At 40.3% G+C, this 23,193-nt stretch overlaps 1 long non-coding RNA gene across 1 annotated transcript; it reads left to right on the forward strand.

Annotated features, from left to right (window-relative positions):
- Positions 1 to 6,088: 6,088 nt before the first annotated feature.
- On the forward strand, positions 6,089 to 7,010 carry LOC128784623 (uncharacterized). Its single transcript, XR_008429558.1, has 3 exons — positions 6,089 to 6,298; positions 6,407 to 6,751; positions 6,929 to 7,010. It is a non-coding gene; the product is annotated as an uncharacterized LOC128784623 (long non-coding RNA).
- Positions 7,011 to 23,193: the final 16,183 nt, after the last annotated feature.

Raw genomic sequence — 23,193 nt, forward strand, 5'->3', positions numbered from 1 at the left:
CAACCTCCATGGTTGCTATGTTGAAAGAAGACCATCTCTTTGAAGAAGGGTTTCTTAGACAGATGCCAGGCTGAGACAGTCCCCAGTACACAGGGTCCTCATATCTTTCTCTGCCTGTTTGACAAAATCTTCTAGTTCACAGGGTTTCAAATCTCTATGGCTTCTTACTAGTCCATGAGGAAATGGAATGAGAGCCTAATAGAAGATGGAGGTTAACTAGAGATGGTTAAAAATGTAGATTTTGAACTGGTCTGTCTGTCCAGCTTTCTAAATCTGAAGGGAAACCAAACTAGACTTTTCAGATCAGTAGTACAAATACAAAAATCTATCACCAGTGTCCCAGGCTCAGCTGCAACATTTTCCCAGTACTCTGTCAGGAGGTGGAAAAGGACTCCACTGAAGAAGCTTAGCACCTTATTTCTGTTCAATGCAAACTAAATACCTGGCCAAGAAAATGGCTTTTAAGCTGAATACATTCCATTTCAAAGTTTTAGGACAGGGAGATCCTACATCAGTGAATTATGATGCAAAAAATTTCTTTAGAGAGCTTAAATGGAGCATTGTTATCGAGACTTGGAGACTTTGCTGAGGAACGTTGTGAAGGAAACAGCTCCAGTAAACTATGAAAAAGACTGCAGGATGTGCTAAAAAAATACAAGTGTTGAAATAAGTTAAAAATAAAAATAAATTAAAAATAGGATGTGGAATGGGAAAGACAGCCAAGAAAAAATGTTAATAAAAAGTATTGGATGAAAGCCCAGAATAGAAGTACAACAAATACAAACAACAAGCAAATGTACACATAACAGGGTGAAAATTAGTCTGTCTTCCCCTTGCACGCAGAACTGAGCAAACAGAGCTACAGGCAATTTTGAAGAATGGCAGTTCTGAAGCATCCAAAGTATAAACATTTCTGTCAGGTCAGCATCCAGAGAGAGAGAGAGTCTGAAGTGAACCTGTGAAGTACCCGGAAAGGAGGTGATGTACAAAATGGTGCCATTCAAGTACTCCATGTGCATCTTTTGAGGATGGTGGTGTATCTTTTACACAGTGGTGTAATGAAAGTCTCAGAACTAGTTGTCTATTTTACTTGTTACGAAAATGCCCCCTCCCTAAAAAGTTTTGTAAAGCATAAAAGGGCCTTTATCCAAGATCAGTAAGAGTATGAAAACAATTTTCAGATGTTCTTTTTATTTCATGGAGACAAATAATTAACAGTTACTAGTTATACAATTAAATCTCTTCTCTTCTGTCCACTGAATATTTGTACTACTTCAGATTCACTTGAAAATTTCAAACAATAAACATTGGATATTATTGTTTATGTTTACTCTAAATAATTTGTGACATTTTTAATAAATTCATATCCAATAGTCAGAGTTTGAATTGTGAGCTTTAGTTTGAGCTTGGTCATAATGTTATATTTCCAGGAAACATATATAATGTTTCCTGGCTTGATGAGCACCACTTCTGCAACTGAGAGAGATTTAACAAGCTTCTGTAGATAGGCTGTATTTATATAGGATTGAAAGATTGACATAATTGCAATCCTTCTTTTCCCAGCCTCTGCACGGCTTTTGCTAGTCAAGAGATGTGTTTAAGAATAAGATGATATAGTCAAAGGCAAAATGCTAGTTTTAAAATCAGTTTTTCTTATGCAGAAATAAATATATATATATGCTGGTTCAGACCAACTTGTAGAGAATATTTTATGTTTTTATTTCTTCCTGTCATAGTTCAGGCTGGGATTTGGAAAGCTGATTCCCTAGCAGGGTCAACAACATTTCTCTCACTTTATAGGTTCTACTTTCAGGGCAAATACATGAACAAAAAGAATTAGGGTTTCTTATCCTCAAGTATTAAGATAGGCATGCTTAGGATTCTTCAAAAAGCAATCTCATTAAGGACATTAAGACACTTAATTTTAAGTAAGCACACACGTACAGAGATAAATGGTCATATCTAATTGGAGATGGAATAACTTCAAGTGAAGACAGGTTCTTTTTTCACAGTATAAAATACATGCAATACAAAAATAAAATAAAAATGGCTAAAGGAAAAAGCTAAATAGATAGGTCAATTCCTACATCAAAAATGGAATTTAAATATTGTAGCAGAGAAGGAAATATTGAACAAGATGCAGAAATATTTTAGAAGAGTTCACTTTTACCTCAAATAAGTATTTTTATATTTAAATAATAAACTTAAATATGCTTTTACATTTAAATAAAGATTTAAAAAATGGTAAGTGACATTGTTAAAAAATTTTCTGGTTCCCAACTTCCTTCACATATCTCAAATCAGAGAAGCAAAAACTGAGATACCTAAGATAAATCACCACTTTTGATAGACCAGGCCCATGACAGAAAAAAATGGTGAAGTTCTTCCTGTCTTGTTCTGATCCACACACAGTCTCATGGGGCAAAAAGAACCCCTCCTTACTCCTAGATCATGTCTCATGACAAATTGAATACCTGCTCAAAACCATAAAAATGGTGAAGATTTCTATTAAAAAGGGATCATGAAAACCTTTTCTAAATCATTCTCAGGGAAGTCTTGCCTCTCTTTACAAGTATTTAGGGGCTGGCAGAGTGCAAGTAAAAAAAAAAAAATTAATCCCAAGTCACAGAAACTTGGCAGAATTGTGGACAGAATAAAACAATAGCATATAATGTAAAGAATTAGGCAATCATAAGAGGTAATGCTGGCATCTCAACATCATCAAGTAAAATCTGCTCCAGAAGTTGAGCCAGTCCCTTTTCCTAACCACCACTTTCCTTTTGTGTGAAGTTTTTGTGAAAAGTAAAGGTTTTGGACACATTTTTAGTCCAACCAAATCCTAAATTCCCTTTCTCTCCATTCAAGACAAACAACAGCCCCAAAATCCTCCTGACTCAGCATTAAACCACTGACCAGCTGGTCCTTCCTTTCACAATCAAAGCAAACAAAGGCCCAAATGTCCTTTCTGTTCCTCAAGCTGCACAGAGAACCTCCTGCTCCCCTTTCTTCTGGCTGCAAGAACAGAAGCTCCAAGCATCTTTGCCAAGGGTTTGTTGAAAGGGGTCTCAGGAAAGTTCTCAGCAGATCTTTCATCCACCTTCAAGAAGCCAAATAAACTCTGGTGTTGGCTACAGGAATGTTCCCGTTAAAGAAATTTTTATACTGACCTGATAACAATTTTGGGAGGAGTGAACTCTGTGTTTTGAAAAGCCAAATTAATGTAGTGAGGCTTTGACCATCCAACAAGCAGACTGTTGGCCTCCACTTTACACAAGGCAGCAGAAGGACATTTTAAAGCAGGCAGAAGTATTTATTGGGGCTGCACAACAGGAAGCCCAGTTTGGGTATGCAGCGATTCTCCAAGCACAGCTGTAAGTTTCAAGTATGTTGTAACAACGATATATGTGAGATATAGATATAGATATAGATAGATATAGATAATGTTCCTGGGGTTTGGGATCAGCAGATAAGATGGACAATGAAGGATTAGAGGCCTTTCAAATAATTTTTTGCTGAAAGAAGTGAAGTTCAGACATTACATACTAAGAGGGTTAAAGAATTTTCCTAACAGGTCTTCCAGCAGTTTGTTGAGGTAACATAATGTTTGTAATTTTGTTACTGATAGTGAAGTCAAAACTGCAGTAACAGTGTTTTAGGAGAATTTTAAGATCCAAGATGAGGAGGTATTTTAGAACTCACAGTACCTTTACCACTTTGTTAGCCATGTTTATGAATTGCTCTAATGGCAGCTTCCAGAGGATCATGTATATCCATCCTGCTGGTGTAAACCCTTCAGCTCACTGAGGATTTAGCAAAGAGTGTATGGGGGCTTAAAGAAAAAACACCTCTTTTTACAAAAAGAGGCCGTGTGTGGGTGTCTAAAACCAAAAGGACTCTTGAGAACCACTGGGAACAGACATTAACTGCTTAAATTTTCATACTACTTCAAGTTATTAGCCAGGTACAAAGGACAGTGTTCAGAAGAACAGATGGTAGGATAAAAGGGTTGTTGACCTTTTTACCCAAAGAATTACAGAAAATTAATACCAAACATGGCATATTTCTCATGACTGGAAAAAAATATAGGTGTGGAAGGAAAAGATTGTTGGTAAAATGGTTGGCATGGCCTACTCAAGCCAAAAGCTTTTGAAAGTGGTTTAAATCTATATCATTTAGATATTAGGCACTGCTGGAAGAAACTAAAAACAAGAAAAGTCTTAACATGCTCCTCTCCAGAAACATAATAGTTTGATTTTTCCTATAAACATTAGTTTAGGTTTTACAAAGTAGGTAATTAAATGTTTACAGATACACTGCCCTTATATCTCAAGTAGCAGCAACAGTGAGATTCCCTTTCAAACTGTACTTATGAGTAAGAACAAAATGTATTTGGTTTGATGTTTCAGAGTGAAATGAAAAAAGTTGTGCTGATTCAGTCTGAACATCCAAGGCTCCACAATCAGACAAATCACGGAAAAAAATATCCTGATATGGCTAACATATTTTATACCAGTTTGAACAAGCCAGTATCTTAAATTGCTCCCAGCTTAAAATATTTAGAAACTGCTCTTTACTACAGTCATCTCCAGAGGGTTAAACTTCTTGGATGATTGCATGGATGTGTCAGGACACAAGTCTGTGGAGACCTTCTCTGTAACCCTGCAACCCCCACCTCAAAAGGACAGCCTGTTTGCACCAAGTGCATGTGAAAGTACTTAGGCCACAGTGAGTAAAAATAGAAATTTAAAATCAAATCAGACCAAATAAGATGTATCTCATTTTGTTTCATAAAAAATTGAGAACCCATCACTCTTCTCCTTTTTGAAAAGGTGAGAGATAGTTGTTCCATCCTTTCACTCACCCAAGACATGAATGAAGTGCTTGAATTTCCTTCTTGGCAGTGAGAAAGCAAATCTATGTGTGACAGAAGAGCTGCAAATGAGTGTCTCTCTGTTTCTAATCAAGGTCACTAGCCTGTCCTATATTTTGATGGCTAGAACAGTATTTTGACCCATGTTCCAAGTACTGTAACAGGATATTAAACAGCTAAAGAGCAAAATATAACACCAGATTAATCTGCTAAATTTACTGAATGATGAAGAACAGGAGACAGACAGCAAAAATCTTCTCTTTGCCTGATCTTCATGGAGTCAGAAGTCTGATGCCTACTGACACTTCATTCTGGCAGAGCGTAATTCTTTGGGTTGGGTGTTTTAGGGAGTTTTTTGTTGTTGTTGTTGTTCTGAGCTTTTCCTCTTTTCATTCTGACAATTTGTGTCCAAGAAACAAGACCAGAAATGGCATAGGAAGGAATAGAAACCAAGTATATAGAAGTGATTTGTAATGATGCAATTTCCCATATGAACTGTAAAAGGCTGTTGAAAAGGCCTGGTCATTCTTTGCATCTTGTCTAGTTCTGCATTAGATCCTTCTAAGGACAACAGAAATGACTGTTGCTGGTTGTGGCTACTGCAGATGTGGTCCACCATGACCAGCACCAGCTTCAATGGTGTTAATCAGATTATAAGGCAGGGATAACCATCCTGTAGCTTCTCCAGGCAGCTCATACTTCAAAGAAGCAAAAGCTTCTGGCCAGCTAACTATAGGAAGATAAAGCAAACCCTACAGGGATACAGCACTACAGCAGGCTCTTCTCTGTGGTGCCAGGTAGTAGGAGAAGAGGCAACAGGAAGAAACTGATGCACAGGAAGCTCCACCTGCATTTGAGGAAGAACTTTACTGTGCAGGTGACTGAACACTGGAGATATTCAAGAACCATCTAGGGACTTTGTTTAAGCAAGGAGGTTGGACCAGATGACCCACTGTCCTTCCTACCTAGCATACCCTGTGATTTTGTGACTCTCATTCTGTGAAGTGTAGGTTGGCATTTCCCAGATAAGACTGTTCAGACTGCTCCCCACACCATCACTCAAGATTGGATTGCATATTCCTCACCTTTCTGAAGATCATCTTGAAATCATTCCAGTTCAAGTCTGTAGCATTGTGAGGTCAAACCACACCAGGTAACCTCCAGGTGGGACTTTGAGACACATTGCCACATTCATGTAGTCATGGACAAACATGTTCCATTATGGATCACCTCTTATGCAGGATCAGTAACCTGCAGTGACCCCCACTCCCCATCTCAGACACAGGAGCTGCAGCCCATCCCATGTCTGAGGAAAGGATGCCCTGCTGATGCTCAGGATACGCCGTGCAGCAGCGATGCTTCCGTGAGCTGCTCTTGGCAGAAGAGAAGGGAGCAATGCACAGCTGCTGAGGGGTCACTCAGAGGAAGGTACAAGCTGGGTGTTGTGGGGCTGATGAGCTGTTGCCAAAGCTCCCCTGGGAAGCGCTGCACCTGTCATTGATACAGGGACAATGTCACACACACCTGTGTTCACAGGCAGGGCTGGAGCAGCAGTGAGGACACCAGGCCTGCCAAGAACAGCTTGAGGAGAACTCTGACCTGAAATCTTGGTGCAAAGAACAGAAGTGCTCTCACTAGTTTTAAGAGAGCCCTTAGCTACTTAAATGAGGGTGACAACACCTTGCAAGATGGCTCTGTGCAGAGCCAGCATTAAGGAGACCTATTCTGCATTCATGTCAATTTCAGGGACACAGGTTTATTTTAGCCTGGTGCATAATCCTGAGGTGCAGTCCCTTATCTTACTCACCAATTGTTCACTGCCAGGCGATCCATGGTAATTTGTACAAAGAGTGGCAATCTCCCGAAGATCTTTTGTCACAGGTAAGTCAGGTTATTGCTGTGACATGTTAACATAACAGCTTATAAATTCCAATTGTTTATATTTGCTACATCAAATCATTGTGCAATAATATAGAAAAGAAATAGTTTTAAGATTAAACATGTAAAAATATTGTATTGCTTATTATTTCAGGGTTTTTTTGTTTCCCATATTTGCAGGTTTATACAACGGTCCAGGTAAATGCTGCTCCACATTTTTTTCTTAATCAATGTCATATTATCAGGGCATGCAATATAATAAACAGATCTCTTAAAGCACCAGTGATGTCTCTATTGGCAGGCTTATAAAAGAGCTCGGTGACCTTGGTTAATTAGCCATGTAATAAACCAGAACTGAAAGAGCCTATTCCCACAAACCACAGCACAGCACCCCTCCACCCCCCGCCTGCCGGAGGGGCTCTGAATGGGAAGTCAGCAGACGCTATGCAAAGTGCAGCCACTTAGCCTTAGAGCCCTTTGGAATGTGTGCAAAGATTCACAAAGACATTTCCTTCCAGCCACTGATTTAAGAAGTAATATTTAAAACAAAAAGATAAGTTTTCTGAATACTTACTTTATTGGCTAGTGCTGCTTAAATGTGTGAATGTGTATCTTCTTGAAACCTCACAACACTTGTGTTGAAAAACAACTTTAAAACTCTTCCATTTCAGATGTGTTTTCTATGAGTTCTATGATCTGTTTTGATGTTTACTTCAGATATTCCTAATAGAAAAAAAATCCAACCCCTCTAGTAATTAATAGCTATAGAATATATTGAATTCTTTGAATGAAATTTATTTTGTATCCATACAATGCCATCCTCTTAAATTGTAAAGCATATTAATAAATTACATGGAAAACAGTGTTACATGTATTTCTGCTACTCACCTGATTTCACTAAAAAGCACACCTAAAAATTTAGACCTGTACTATAAAAATAAAATTGTTGACCTTTTATCTGAGGCCAGGCAGTAAAATGGATACAAATTTTTAGCCGATTCTTTGCCTTTATTCTATCAGACTCTTAAGAAATAAAATCTTTTGTAAGTACCAGCAAAAACCACAGTTTTAAATTTCACCCAAATGTTAGTTCATAGCAAGCATAACCACAATCAAACACACAGCCACAGAGTTAGGCTTTTCTTCTGCAAGTGCAAGTGCAACAGTTTTTCTGATTGCTACAGGAGTTAGCTCTTTTTGAAGTAAACATACGTGAAGTCCATGACTGCTATCCTTTCATGGCATGCCCCTGAGTTCTGGCACAGCACAGAAACAAAGAAAAAACCCATATCTCTAACAGAAGCTAACACTGTTTTTCAGCTGTCACTTCCATACAGGACAATGATTTTTAATTCTTAAAAGCCCCCCACCAAACCAAAAACAAAACAAACAAAATCAGCATCGGCTATTTCTAAAAATAAACTTTTTTTTTTTTTTTTTCCCTCCAGAATGCTTTTTATTTTCCTAGTGGACTTGAAATTTATGGTGCTCCTATGCAGTGAAACTAATGAATATCACTCTGGTTTTAAATCCTATACAGCTGTTCATCCATTCAGGACTGTTTTAGCTGCAGTCATTTCTTTCAGTACTGCAGATCACAGTCAATTAACATGAACAGAGAGTTTCACTGGGTGTGCCAAACAGTCTCCATTATTCTGGGGAAGTTTCAGAATATCAAGCACAACAACATCTTCAACAAATCTGAGATTACAGCTGGTTGATATCAGAGTATCCAAGAGGAAACTTTTTTCCTTGATATTCTTTTTTGTTGGATCCCAGACTGAAGTGGGAGAATTATTTTAGGCAAAACATATTTGCTAACTCATTCTCTGTGTTTTCTAATGTGATCTAAGAGCTATCTGGAATGTATCAGAAGGCTCAGGAACCTACATATCTGCATGGCTCAGCAGCTCATTCGAGAGACAATGTGTGTGTGTGTGTGTTTGCATTCATAAAATTGAAATTTTTATCCACGTGCTATAAATACAAATGTTAGTACTCATATGAGACTGTTAGCAATGCCCACGACTTCCAATAATATTATGCATAGACAGCTCAGGATCAGATACTGCAGCTGCATTTTCCAGTCAGTGTCCACCTTCAAGGGTGACCACAGGCATACAAAAAAAGCTTAACTGAATAGGGAGAGGGGTAAGTACATGCAGATAAAAGGGGCCATTATAATTTAATGTGAGGTTGCAGAAAATAACAGCAAGCAGACAAAGAGGAAGAGAACAGGGAACTCTCAGATCTGGATATCATACACACTTCTGCAAGACAAACCAATGGGACCCTTCCTAGAAACAAAGCTGGGCACAGGTTTATGAGGTGGTAGAACTGGGACTCTCACAATTTAAAACTGTTATGCTACATAAGGTACAGTTGATTGTTGGTCTGGCAATCCCACTGAGAAGACTCAGTGGGAAATACAGATGTGTACTGTAATCTCCTCTGGCAGCCTGTGGTCTTAACACATCTCACATGCCAGTGCAACCAGACTAAGGGCTGAGGACCGGAGTGGTACATGCCAAACTGTGATCTGGGGCATAGGGACCTGGGCTGGAGGTGGCCCAGATCAGTCCAGTTGCATGAGCGGGGAAATCCCAAGGGCAGCACTCCAGAAGCCGACTCACTTCCCATAGACAATTGCCACTGCTGCACAATCACATACCCAGGAATGCACTTTCCTGACTGCCAAAAGCATTTGCTCCAGAAGAGAAAAGTTTGGAAATACCAGCTGCTGCTGCTCTCTGATTTCCAGCTGCTTGAGGCCTGCAGTTGCTAAGGCTGGAGGAGGATGCCCTCCTCTGGCTACGTGCGCTCCCTTTTCATCAAGCCTTGGAGGCTGAAGAGAAATCACTTTGAACACTGAGGCGGGGAGCTGGAGGCAATTACTTGTGATTGATAGCACTAAATATGAAACCGCATGTACCTCATCCATGAAGCATGGAATCAGCAGCATATTGTTAGTGGGGGAGATGAATGGGGCTTGAGATAACCTTGGCAAATTAGGCATATGTTAGCATTAAGCTTTGTCAGTAAGCAGGCTATAAATTACAGACATATTGTAACTCCATAAACTCATCTAATGAATTGAATGACAGTGGTAATTTAAGGCAGAATGGAACTGTTTAACCCTTTTAAGAATTTTGCTTTATTTCTATATTACACAACCATCCAAATTGTATTAAAAGGTTGGTATTTCATATATACTGCAAGATACCCTAACTGTAACAGGGAAACAATTCTTCCACGTTTCATGTACATTTTAACACACAGTTGGCAACCTGCAAATTATTTCACCTGTAAGTTGGTTTAAAAAGAATGGAAAAAGAATGGAATAGCTGGGGTGGGTTTCTTGCACATTCCCTTACTTTGTCATTATTTTTCCATATGATCAAGCTAAATATATTGAAGCTATAGGACACAGCATGCTGTCATTTCTGGGCTACTACTGAACTCCTCAGGAGGTGTTATAAGACACAAGGCTAAAGGGCAGGTGACTTTAGTCGTAAGAGAAGTGCAATAATCCCTTCAAAATGCATGGCCTGCAGTGTCTTATTGCTATTCTGAAATGGCAGTTATAAATAAATATAAGAGGAGAAAGTCAGTCTCCTGCATTTACTGGCTGCTATTGACAGACTTATGCCATCAGTGACAGCTAATCCAGGATTCTGAAGCCATTTTCCATGTTACTGTGTATTTCAGACAAAGTAACGCTTGAAAATCACTGGCACTCCAACGGCACAAAAGGGCTTAAAATCTAAACTGGAAAATTTAATACCATATATTATTAATTAAAATGTGTTGATATAATAAAAATGTTTTTATTTTTATTCAGTAGAGCAACTGAAGAAATGAGCATATAAATTGTGCCATAGGTTTGGTCCACTTCTGAGGAAATTTTAGGAAAGCATGTTTCTTCACACACTTTAGGCAATTGATCTTGGCACTCATATAAATCATGGGAAAATTGCTTATCAGACCTTTGTTTATTTTTATGCCCATTTTTCCCTTTAGGAAAGATACAGTATATGAATCAAACAGGGACAGTCCTCTGGGATGTAAGGGTGGAAGGGACCCTTGGTGGATGGGTTGATAAGCAGAAAGTGAAATCCTCAACATATGTAATTTTACATTATGTAAAATGCTGATGCTCACCCATGACAATAAAGCCACATAAGAATTGAAATTATAGACATAGTGATAACTCACTGTGTGAAAAGGAGGAAGAAGTATAGTTACAGAGATTTATTTTGTGTTTGCAGCTCACACATATTTCTATTTAGAAAAGGATTATATTTACCTCATCCTCAGGAACCATAGGTGCTTTGGTAGCTCTGTTTTGGCTAATGAAGGAAAAGCTCCATAGGACTTACCTGGAGTTATGCAAGGAGTCTGTAGTAGAGTCAGGAGGAGACCCAGTCCTCATCAGTCCCTTCTTTTGACACACTGATGCCTAGAAGTGTGTCTGAGATCAAAGAGAAGCTTGCTGTTGTCAAGAGCCACAACCGAGTAAATTCAGGAGTGCAAGCAAGATAACATAGGAAATTGCTTGCATAGCATGGAAAATTCACAGCCCATGTGTGGAAGGAAAGAAGCTCTTTCACACTTTTTCATTTTCTGTTGAGCAATGTCATGTTTCACAATTGTTATATATCAATGAAACTGTGTAAATGTTTAAATAATGACATAGTGAGAGTGCTGTAGAGTTTTTGGTACAAATCTGACCTCTGAATAAAATTGGTTCTTCATTCCAGAAAAGATTACTGTGACCTTTACTACTCCATTTTCCTAATGGTTTCTTCACTACAATAACAAAATTGAATGACTATCTCAGCCATCTCTAATATTTGGAATTAAATTTACCTAGTGCAAATCAATAAAGTGGAAATCAAAACTAAAAGCCTGGGGTTATTTTAGCAATACTCTGTGTGTAATACAACTTTGCATTTAACCTCTGGACTAAATGGTGGCTCCATAACTATGTCAGTCACTGAGCACATGCTTTACATACTTAAGTGGAATCAAACTGTTCAGATCAGCAATGATTAATGAAAAAATCTGCCAAAAGTGATTTAGAGAAAAGATGCCTACTCAGTCCTGTGAGTTTGTTAGGCCATCAAGATAGAAGATGTACTTGAGTTACATATAAAATTATCTTTTGCATGGGAAATGGGGTGAATTTTTTTTATCCTGGCTGCTTGATGATTACATGGCCTGGTTCTAGTGGGGTACATGCATGGGGGAAGGAATCTCCATCCCAGCACTGCCAAGAGAATGTAGGTTAGGAGTGCAGCCATTTCCTCCTGTTCTGGCTGTGGGAATCTCATAGCTGTGGACTGAGGTCTTCTCCTAATGCCAGACAGCTTCTCAGCAGCACTCACAAGTCCATCTGCACAAGGAATACCCTGTTCCCAGGACTACCATTGAGCTGTTTATCCACAGACCTTGGTAAGACCGGCGAGCATCTGACCTGGCAAGGTCTGTTGGTGTAGGAGAAATTGAAATAGTTTGCCCAAAATTAAGTCAGCAGGAAAGAAATTTCACTGAGGATTAAGCCCCACCTTCCCAAGCTCAGGTTCCTGTCTCTTCTGGACCACAGGGCTGCTGTGCTGTGATGCTGGAGTATCACAGCAGACAAACAAGCAGAGCTGTCATACAGCCTGTGGCACCAGCACTTCCTGTGTCACCACTCCTTCCAATGATAAGAGAACCCCATTTACCTTAAGGTGATTGAGGTCAGGCCCCACTGAGGGACTCCAGGACATGCTGGCAGGTGCCATTTATGTTTCCTCAGTAACCTGTGGAAGGAGCCAGTCTGACACAACCATCCGCAGCCTAAGAGGAACGTGGATTGGCATCCAGGGCACACAGTCCCTCCAAGAGGAGTGGTGCTGTGGATCTCCAGAGCTGAGATGCCACATGCACCTCCCCACAACCAGTGCACACTGCAGCCCAGACAGAGGGACAGGCAGGAGCAGAAAGGTGCTCACCCTTCCATGGTGCTGCAGGGCACCACACAAATTCTGCCCGTGCACCAGCCTGGGCTGTTTGTCTCTAGCTGCTGGTGCCAGCTATGCTCTGGTTCCTCAGCAGCACAGTACAGAGGGAAAAAGCATCTGTGCTTTCCCTGCAGCTGAGAGCCTCTCAAGGACTCTCATCAACTCACAGGGGCTGGGATTGCTCCTTAGGCTGGGCAGATAATGGGTAACCAGCTTCATACAGGTCTCTCCCCACTACAGCACCAGTGTAATTAGTCAGTGTTCTGCTGGAGGTAAATATTAATTAACTGAGATGAACCTTCTTTTTACCTTAAGATTTCAATTTAATTTTTATTCCTGAATCTGGGATACATGTCATACAAGAATAACACATTAATGCATTAAAATTGAAAATTAGTGGAGACGATGAAAGGATGAGAGGTATAATTAACTTTCAAATAACATACAAGTGCAAGTAGGCAGTATGATAATATGCATAACAAATAATAATAATAATATCACTGCTTAAGGTAAAACCACCTATTTTAACAATGGACACAATTAAGATGATTTCTCAACATGTTTTTGGGAAGTGACTGTTCATTGCAGCCTTGCCTGAGCCAGCAGTGAATGCTCACATGATCTTAAGTGCCAGCATAACCATGTCCTGTTTTATGTCAGGGGTAAGACCTAAGCACAATGTCCTCCTTCATCCCACCACCTTCATTTTGATATCCCCTGAGACCACAGCTCAGGAAACCAGTTGGAAAGGAAGCCACAGCTTTTGGATGAAAGTTAATCTGGTTTTAGGTTCCTGTCCTACTTTAATCAAAAGCTCAGCTTCACTCCTGTGAAATAATTTCTTGCAGATATGGTGATCTGTGGCACCTCCTTAAGCCCTCAGTAGAAACACCGTTTGCCCAAGCCACATTGTGGTGTTACTTCCTAAGCAGAGTTAGAGCAGGTGTAAATCCCAGCACACACCCCTGGCTCGGCTGCCTTCGTGCAGCCTGAGGGGCTGAGCTGGGCTCTGGCAATGCTGCACTACGAGCAGACGCAGGAAGCCAGAGCAGATCCCATCAGTGGGAAGTTAAGCCTGGGTCCTTCATACAACTTCCTAAAATCTTTCTTGCACCCACTTTAGGAGTCCAGTCGTGGCTGGGGTGACATTTTCTGTATGGACTCTTGGTCCCTGCTGACTTTGGTGAGCTCACATTTTCATGGCGTTTCATTCAGTGAATAGCAGAGTTAAACCAAAACTGAGAAGGCATGTTCTAAAAAGTGGAAACAACTTGTCAATCTTCGATAAGATGGATTTTAGACAACAAAGAGAGAAACCCTCTAATTCAAAGTTCATGTGAGTTAAGATTAGTAAACCATTGAAATGAACAATATTAAGTGTCTTTATAATTTCAAAGTGCTTCACAGGCATGAATTAATTAGCTGTAATATGAGATAAAATACTGGATATCAAAACGTTCCCAGATTTCACTGGGGCACAGATGCCATTGGAAGACAGGCCACAGATAAAATAGCTTGCAACTGACCCCATAGAAGCTTCCAGGACATTAAAGGGTCACATTCATCCCTGGGAAGGGAAGGGAAGGGAAGGGAAGGGAAGGGAAGGGAAGGGAAGGGAAGGGAAGGGAAGGGAAGGGAAGGGAAGGGAAGGGAAGGGAAGGGAAGGGAAGGGAAGGGAAGGGAAGGGAAGGGAAGGGAAGGGAAGGGAAGGGAAGGGAAGGGAAGGGAAGGGAAGGGAAGGGAAGGGAAGGGAAGGGAAGGGAAGGGAAGGGAAGGGAAGGGAAGGGAAGGGAAGGGAAGGGAAGGGAAGGGAGAATGGCTTGAAAGCAACAGCTCTTCTGAACATCTTAACCAATTTTCAGCATTTTTTTCAAGGAGACAAGTGAAAAAAATATTGCAATTGTTTTAAAAAGTGAAGAGGAGCAGATGCAGCTAATAACTCAGGAAACAATGATTCATTAATTAAATTAGGGATCAGAGTTCTTGAAACAGCATGTGAAGAATGAAAAATTCGTCTGATGGATGACATTAAACATCAGATAATTAGGATCACTTTTGACAGAACAGAGGTTTAGCAAAGAAACCTAAAGTTTAAAAAGAATATTGAAGTAGTTCCTGGAAATATCTGCATTTCAGTAGATTTTCTTAGTAAAGCAGATGAGGACAGAGATCTGTCAGCACAGGCAATTTTGAAATTCATACAAATTAATTTTTCAGATTGTTTTAATCTCACTCCATTAAAACACTTTCCATAACAACATACTGTACTTTACCACACTTCCTGTTTTGTCTCAAAATATTGCCCTTTCAGACATAAATTGCTAGCAAAAACTCATAGTATTGAAGGTTTCTTTCCACTGTGGTCAGAACATGATTGTATTTGGCCCAAGGCTCTGTACTGGCGCATCCTGACTTCACCTACTGAGCCATATCCCCAGGCTTCATGTGATCCAGTCAATTCAACTAGTTTTATTTATTCTGGCCAGAATCCAGACCCAGAATCTGATCTGAAATCACTGTGGTAGGGGAAATATCAAGATCCTGTTCTCCACTGCGAAATTTTAATTTAACAAAGATTTTAGGTCAACCTTGAAGAAGTGTTCTACACCAAGTCTTGAGATGTAAACACTGGGATCTGTCCAGCAATGCTCTCAGTGCACTTACACAAGATTTCCTTGGGTTCAGCACTCACTTCAGATTAGTGTCTCCTTTAAAAGCATACAGTCCCTTTGGCTGAATTCCTCACTTCACCAAAAGTAACAAGAGTCTTTCCACCTCCTTCAGTGAATTCCCCTTTTCAAGTGAAAAATAATTGTAGTGTATATGACTCAATGTCCCTATACTGAATTTATCAAGATCTCCCTGAATTTTCCATCAGACTTTTAAACTATCTTACCAAACAATTGTAGATGGAAGTTCCTTTTAGTCTTCAGTGCTGTGTATTAAACAAGTGATCCTTTAAATGGTGAAAAAAGTAAGTTAAATGACGGGTAATCATTAAATACTCTAACTACATGTTGTCATGTTAACCATAGGGTGTAACACCACTTCTCTTTTCTTTGTCATACAGTGGGACTGTCCCATATTTATATGTTGTGTAAGCAAGTTGCACACTCTTGTGTCCACAGACTGCTTCTTCTGTCACCCATGTTGTGTGGATTTTTACCTCCAGCAGCACTACAGCTCACTCCAAGGTGGTGTTGCTGTTTACAAGTATAAATGGGTAATACAAGAAGGGAAATTAATTTTCTGGCCTCAGAGTAGTTGGTGGCAGCACCTAATAATTAAATACTGGAGGCTTTGCTTAATTGCATCCTTCCTTGTGCAAGGCAAGATCTGAAATAAGGGCAGAGGAGATGAGCTCTATCCGTGTTGCCTTTGTGGACGCTGCTAAGCTTTCATGGGTACTGCAGCCCTATCTCCCAGTACTCCCTCAGAAAGGTTATGGGCTCCTGGATCTGTTTCTATACAAGTTCACTGATCCTTCCCTGTTCTTGACAGCACTCCTGGAACTGGCCTGTCCAAGACTGTCTCCACACAACCCCAGCTAAGGTAGGTTAGCTCCACAGGCAGATTGCTCTGCTAGCACTTCCACCCATGCAGGATTAATCCACCACCAGTCTTCTATGTTTCACTCTTTGCTAGAAGGATGGAGAGGACCATGTGTTTTCATTTCTATATTATGTGTTCCCACATATTTTTAAAAACTTTATGGAAAGCATCATCTTGTAGCTTGATGCCTTCCAAAAAACAAGATGGGATATATAAAATTAGTTCATATAACTTATTGAGAGCAAAACCCAAAAACCATGATTATTACCTGTCTAATTTGCCCTAGTGACACTTTACAAGCCATCGTACAAGACAAAAGTAGAAAGGACAATAGCATAAACTGCACAAAGACAAGAAATAGAAAGTAAAAAAGCCAACAACAGTATATCACAAACAGCTCAGTAAATAATAGTGCAATTTTCCTAGCTAATAGAATGGTTTAACACCTGAATACACTCACACGCCTGATTAAACACTAACAACGTAAACCCATGAAAGAAGATTATAAGTTGTAATATCTCTTTGCAAATAATAGCATATTAGCCACTGTTGCATACTTCTCCAATTACATCCCTTTCATTCTTTTCATCTGGAAAACAGTTCACATTATAATAGTCAGCATCATTTGTGTTTTAAAACAAGCTATTACATTGTATGTGGTGTACATTGCCAAATTGCAGGTCTCTTTCTCCATATATCTAAGGATACTCTCAAAGTTAATAAAATCAGTAATTGGCAAAGCAAGTTATCTTTAACTTAGCTTTCTATGAAAAAAAATGTTTAAACTTCAACAAATACTTACTTCTTGTCATACTGGACACTTTTTCCCAGCCTTCTTCCCTTTTCTTATCAGAGGTTGCCAGGAGCATGAATTGTACCTAACAGCAGCATGCCCACATTTACCAAAATTCATGAGCCTGCCCACATCCACATCCATACAGCTGTGTTTGGCTTCTACTCAGTTGGCTTGAAATAAATGTGGGTGTCTTGAAAAGAAATGTGGAAGGTGAAAATCTCTGGTTTCAGTCACAACAATCTCAGTTCACCACCTTCTCTAATCAGTCACTTTCATCCCTTTCTATTTTCCATGCACTTCCAGCTATGCAATTCACTGTCTCTTCTTGCTTGGATATTCAAACCACTGTAATTTACTGACCTTCAGGCTTCCCTCCTGCTGGAACTACTTGGAAATCCCTGGTTGGTTTGAAAATCCTCCAAGCCAGGCAAGAGAAGAGAGCCCCTAGAGATTTAAATGAGTAAAAAACTTTGCAACCCAGTGGCAGAACACTGGAAAAGTCCAACACAGTGCACTGTAGCATTTTTACTGCTGAAGCTCTTAAAGGACAGGATAAGCAAAAATTTCTCAGAAACAATTTGGGTATGCTCCATTCTGATTTAATGCACCAAGTGAGACTCCATCACCTGCTGCATTTGCATGATTCCTTTAGAGCATAAACCTCTGTGGTAAATAAAGCCTGGGGCTGGTAATTTCTGTGTTTCAGAGGGTGTTCAAAACAAGGAGAAAAATCAGCCCGGTCTTTTTAAAGCATGAGGTTTGAACAGAGGTGATTCTCATTCAGAAAAGTTAGCCTAGATGGATGTATCTGTTAAGAAAGACCCAGGACAGTAATCTTCTTTTCAGATAATTACTTTCTCTTTTCTTCCTAATTTTTTACTCCAGCTGTTGAGGCATATAAAATGGTGGTGATGATTTATCCACCATCATAAAGACAAGACTATATTTTAAGATTTTTCCATGATTTTCTAACCCAACAGGTACTGGCTATTTAGTAAGACAGACCAAGGAAACTTTGGACCAGTCTTCATAACTGATGCAGCTAATTCTACATTTCCTACCAAGAAAGTTCAAATTGGTTAAAATTTTTCCTTTTGCTTTTTTGACTCCTAGAAGGTTACAATTTGCATGGTCATTATAGTTAATCTACCCACTATTATGCCCATGGGTTTCACAATAAGGTATTTTTAACTGCTCCTATGACTGAGATATAATTAGAAATTATATTACCACTGTTTCTAGTGATCATCTTTCCTAGACACTCTCTTGGAGGGGATTATCCAAAGTTATTCTGATAGCACCCTACACTTCTCTTACCAAAGAGCTCTTAGTGTGCTAAAAAGCTTTATAGGAGTAAGGTCCATTGGAGATAAAGCCAGGGAAAAAAAAAAGAAAAAAAAGAAAAAAAGAAAAAAAAAAAAGAGTAAGGGTAAATGTTGGCACATACACAAGTGAATTTAGCACTTTTTGGTGGTATGCAAAAAGGAATTGAACCTGGCTCTAGTCCACTTCTACCACCACAACAGGAATGAGGACAACTGCTAAAGGAGACAGATTAGCTAGTTTTCCCCCACTCTTATTTTGCATTCCTTTTTTCTTGTGCAGAACTGTGGGTCTGTCTGTACATATACAGTGTTAGAATTGAAAAGCAGGTAAAACAAATTGAAGACAAAAAACCCCAACTGAAACAGTAGGAGGATCTGGTTAACCTCACACCCAGCACATTTCTCAAGAGTAATAACAATAGGTAACTGAGACCTGACACTGCCAGAAAGCTCATCTGCCAAAAACTTGTAGGTGCTCTAGATTAGTAGATTGGGAGGGTCTCATTCCTGTTATTACTGAGGTAGACAGAAGGATAAGACATTTATATCTACAGGATGCAATGAAAATAAAAACTTTGCTCCCTGATCAGCTAAGAACTGTTTTTAAGTTTCACATTTCTCTGAAAGGTTCTGGATGAATTTATGTTGACTGTGACCACTTTGGCATTTCTCAGGATAAGCACAGACCATATGCCAATGAACAGACATCTGACTTAATGCAGTAACTGAGGGCTGCAAAAAGGATGTTTCTGAAATATCAGTGTTGGGCTGGAAGGCTCCTCAAAAAGTCAATTAGTCCATTTCCCATGAACTGCTGTGAGAGCAAGATTGGACTTCCAGGTGGAAATTGCTCAGGCATATCCATAGCATATACAAATGAAGTGACAGCAGCAGGAGTTTGAGACCAAGTGACCTACACCACTCTAGAGCTCAACTCATCTGTCCTCACCATCAGACCACATTTTGCCAGACCGGTCTTAGAAAATCAACTTGGCTAAATTATTTTAAGAATCTTGGCTTTGCAATTAGGCTAAATTTTTTTTATGGCAAATTAAGCTTCCTGACAATTTCCACAGGCCAGGCCAGGATAATCATCTGTCCTCTTAGGTACTGCAAGACCAATGTCATGGCAGTCTTCCTTCTTTAGCTCTTTCTTGAAGTCCAGTGTGCAAAGCCAATCATAGGATTCCACTGTAAGCTTTACCAGAGTCTTCCTATGTCTTATATTTGATGTTTCTTCTAAGATACTTCTGAAAGAGGATTGTGTCACTGGTTCAGATTAGGTTATTAATCCTGGGAACCCATGGCGCTGACACTTGGAAAGAAAATTTCTCCACATTTGTGCACCACTTTCTTCTTCTTTCATGCAGTGATATGCACCGTGCATTCAAATTTTTCCCCTTTTTTTAATATCAGGTCTTCTCTTCAGTGTACCAAAATCATTCTGAGTTGCAAACCTGTCCTCCAAAGTGCTTGACAGACTGCCCCAAATTTCATCTCATGAAAATTTTATACTTATATGCTGTCTTTCAATATCAAGGCAGTTGATGTAAAGGAAGCTGAGGGGAGACCTCATCACAGTCTACAGCTTCCTCACAAGGGGAAGCAGAGGGGCAGGAACTGATCTCTTCACTCTGGTGACCAGTGAGAGGACCCAAGTGAATGGCCTGAATTTGAGTCAGGGGAGCTTTAGGTTGGATGTCAGGAAAAGATTCTTCACCAGAGGGTGGTTGTGCATGGGAATGGGCTCCTCAGGGAAGTGGTCACAGCACCAAGCCTGAGAGAGTTCAAGAAGTGTTTGGACAATGCTCTCAGGTGCATGATGTGACTCTTGGGGTGTCCTGAGCTGGCCTTCAACACTCCTTGTGGGTGTCTTACAATTCAGGATATTTTATGATACTATTATTCTACAATTGCATCAATATTGGCTGTGAATATAATAGTTAAAAAAAAAACACTTAAAAAACCATGTTAACAACTTGAGCACAGGAAAGGCTGCAATGTGTATCTGTCTGTATGAAGCACTTCATTGTCTTGACCATTATCAGCAAATTCTAGTGTTTTTTATTTGGACTAATTAGTAGTCAATGACATAGATAAGATGTGTGTTAACAACTTCCACAGGAAAAAAATCACCAGGAGGTTGTTAAATAATAGCAGTGGAAAGGTTAAATTGCTCACTCAGGGCAAGTCTGTACCCTACAGGAAATAATTTCCTACACAGGTCTAGTAAAACACTGCGGTCTCAAGCACTGGTATTTAAGACCTGTTCAAAGCAAACTCCTGATGTTGCTACTAAAGTTTTCTTCTACCTAAAAATTATCTTTAAGAAATACACCTTTAAGAAGTACACCTTTTTGTTCTTGCACTTGTGCCAGAATTGCTGGCAGCCTGGATAAGCTCCAAGGCAGATGACTGAAATGATCTGCATTGAAAATAAAAAATAAATGTAAACATACCATCCCTGTGACCTTTGTCAGGACTCTGTGGAGGGAATGGCAAGAACACTTGTTCCACCACAAATGTAGAAGAAACACAAAGCTACCAAAGTTTGCACTTGAAGCTGGAGCAAGTACTATCCACACCTGGTATTGAGGGAATAGAAATGCCAATGAGAATAATGCTCCCAGCTGGACCCCTAATCATCTTTGAAAAACAATGATATTGAGGCATGGGATCAGAAGGACCAAATACTAACCAAATTGAAAAGTAGCAGTAATCATTCATCTGGAAGGCATATTCTAGAGGCATACTTGGGACCCAACCAGAGCATAAGCATCTGCAGAAGAAAAGGAAAAAAAAAAAGGAAAAAATAAAATGAAAAGGAGAAAGAGAAAGAGAAAGAGAAAGAGAAAGAGAAAGAGAAAGAGAAAGAGAAAGAGAAAGAGAAAGAGAGAAAGAGAAAGAGAAAGAGAAAGAGAAAGAGAAAGAGAAAGAGAAAGAGAGAAAGAGCAACCTTATGTCTGGAAAAGTTCCTCCATGGGAGTTACCCTGGGTATGTGTCACAGGAAGAGTCAAGAAGTAGATCCAGGTTGTGTCTGAACTGAACCACACAAAGTCAGTTCATTAAAACAGGAAGTCTCCTGGCATGCTGGCAACTTCAGTTTTATTCAACTGAATAAATTATTATTCACATTGTTTGGTGTTATGACCTAAAAAAGGAAATATACCTATATATATACTTTATGTTCCATAAATACATGGTATGCCTCCCTTCTCTGGAGGCAGATAACCAGGGAAGACAGCAGAGTAAGAGCAAAACCCGTAAGTAGTCACTGAGGATTTGAGCACAACTCCAAGCAGATTAAATCTCTTGAAATGAATGGGGGCGGCTGCACACATGAAGATTGTCTTGCACAGAGGAACGCTGTGGTCCAGCCTACAAACTCTTCCACCAACCCCGCTCTCTGCAGCTGTTACACGCAGTGTCAGATCCCCGGTGACAAAGCAGTTGCGCAAGTTTCCTACGTCCTTTCTGTTCACTTTTTAATCATGTTTTTCTCTACGCTTCGCATTCTTGCCTCCTGTTTAGCCTCCCGCAGTGCGGTGGCGCGGCTGCAGGGGTGCCTTTCAGGTCCCTTCTGCGGCGGCCCTTGCCGCCCCCGCTGCGCGGCGGTCCCGGCCCGGGATGCCCTGGGAGCGCCGCCGGGAGCTGGCGGTGGCGCTGGCGCAGCCGGTGTGGGGACAGGGGGGTCTGGCCACGCCACCCTGGGTGCTGTAAAACACGGGTGTGTTACAGCATGTACTCGCTGCCTGCCTCACACAGCGTTTCTGCTGCAATTACGGAGAAGGCGTGGAGTGAAAACAGTGCTCGTGTGATGCAGCTGTATCCGCTCTTAATCCTTCATTAATGCCTCATCAAAAGAGTACTGTACTTTTCATTTGTTTCGTTTGCCGAAGGTCAGCATACTTGGAAGCTATTGTCATACAGCATTGCAGACTTTTTACATATTTCTCTGGTATTGTTCCAAGCCATTGTATACGCAAATGAGTCAATTGGTATGCAGATTGTCTATCATTAAAACCGTTTCAAAATCAGCTTTGTTGTGGGTTTAGCGAGGAGTCTGCATACCCTTCCTGAATGCAATGTGTGGTTCTGCACTGGTGCGGTGAGGTGGTTGTGGAACCTCACATGGGACCAGTCCTCGTTTTCGTATTGGCAGAACTTGCAGTGAAATTGTGAGAAATTTTCCCTGGGAGAAAGTTTGTGAACAAATCCTCTGCTTGCCTCACCCTCACTTTGCAAACCACACAAGCTGTGCTTTTCCCTCGCCTCCTTCTTTTATTGGGTTCTATTTTGCTTCAGTGTGTGGTCCTAAAGTCTGCAAAACTTTTCCCTAGTCTGCTTGGGAGATGTGTCAGCCCCAGAGCTGGTCCTGCCTTTCCAGCAGGCAGCACATCTCTGCAGCTACCAGCACTGCCTGCACCAGCAGCTGCCTTGCTGCCCAAGGCACTGAACCCTCCTCATCAGCCCAACACATCCAAACTTCACACACAGGGCAGAGGCTTCTGCTTTGTTCTTACTATTGAATTTCAGCCTTGAGTGAGAAACAGTGCTTCAGAAAATAAAGGCCACTTGCCTTTTCTATCACCTTGGCACAGTTATTTAATGTTTTTCCTCTGTGGTTTTTTAGTAGTTCTTACCCAGGTATCACAAGCTCTTGGTGCAGGACCTGGATTCACTTGTCCACAAAAATTATTTGAATGACTTCTATGTGGAAAAAAAAGGAAGTATTTTTATTTGCAGCTGCATTGTGTCAAGAGGCA

Source organism: Vidua chalybeata, chromosome 2 (genome assembly GCF_026979565.1).
Source record: "Vidua chalybeata isolate OUT-0048 chromosome 2, bVidCha1 merged haplotype, whole genome shotgun sequence".
In the NCBI taxonomy this organism is placed as follows: Eukaryota; Metazoa; Chordata; class Aves; order Passeriformes; family Viduidae; genus Vidua; species Vidua chalybeata.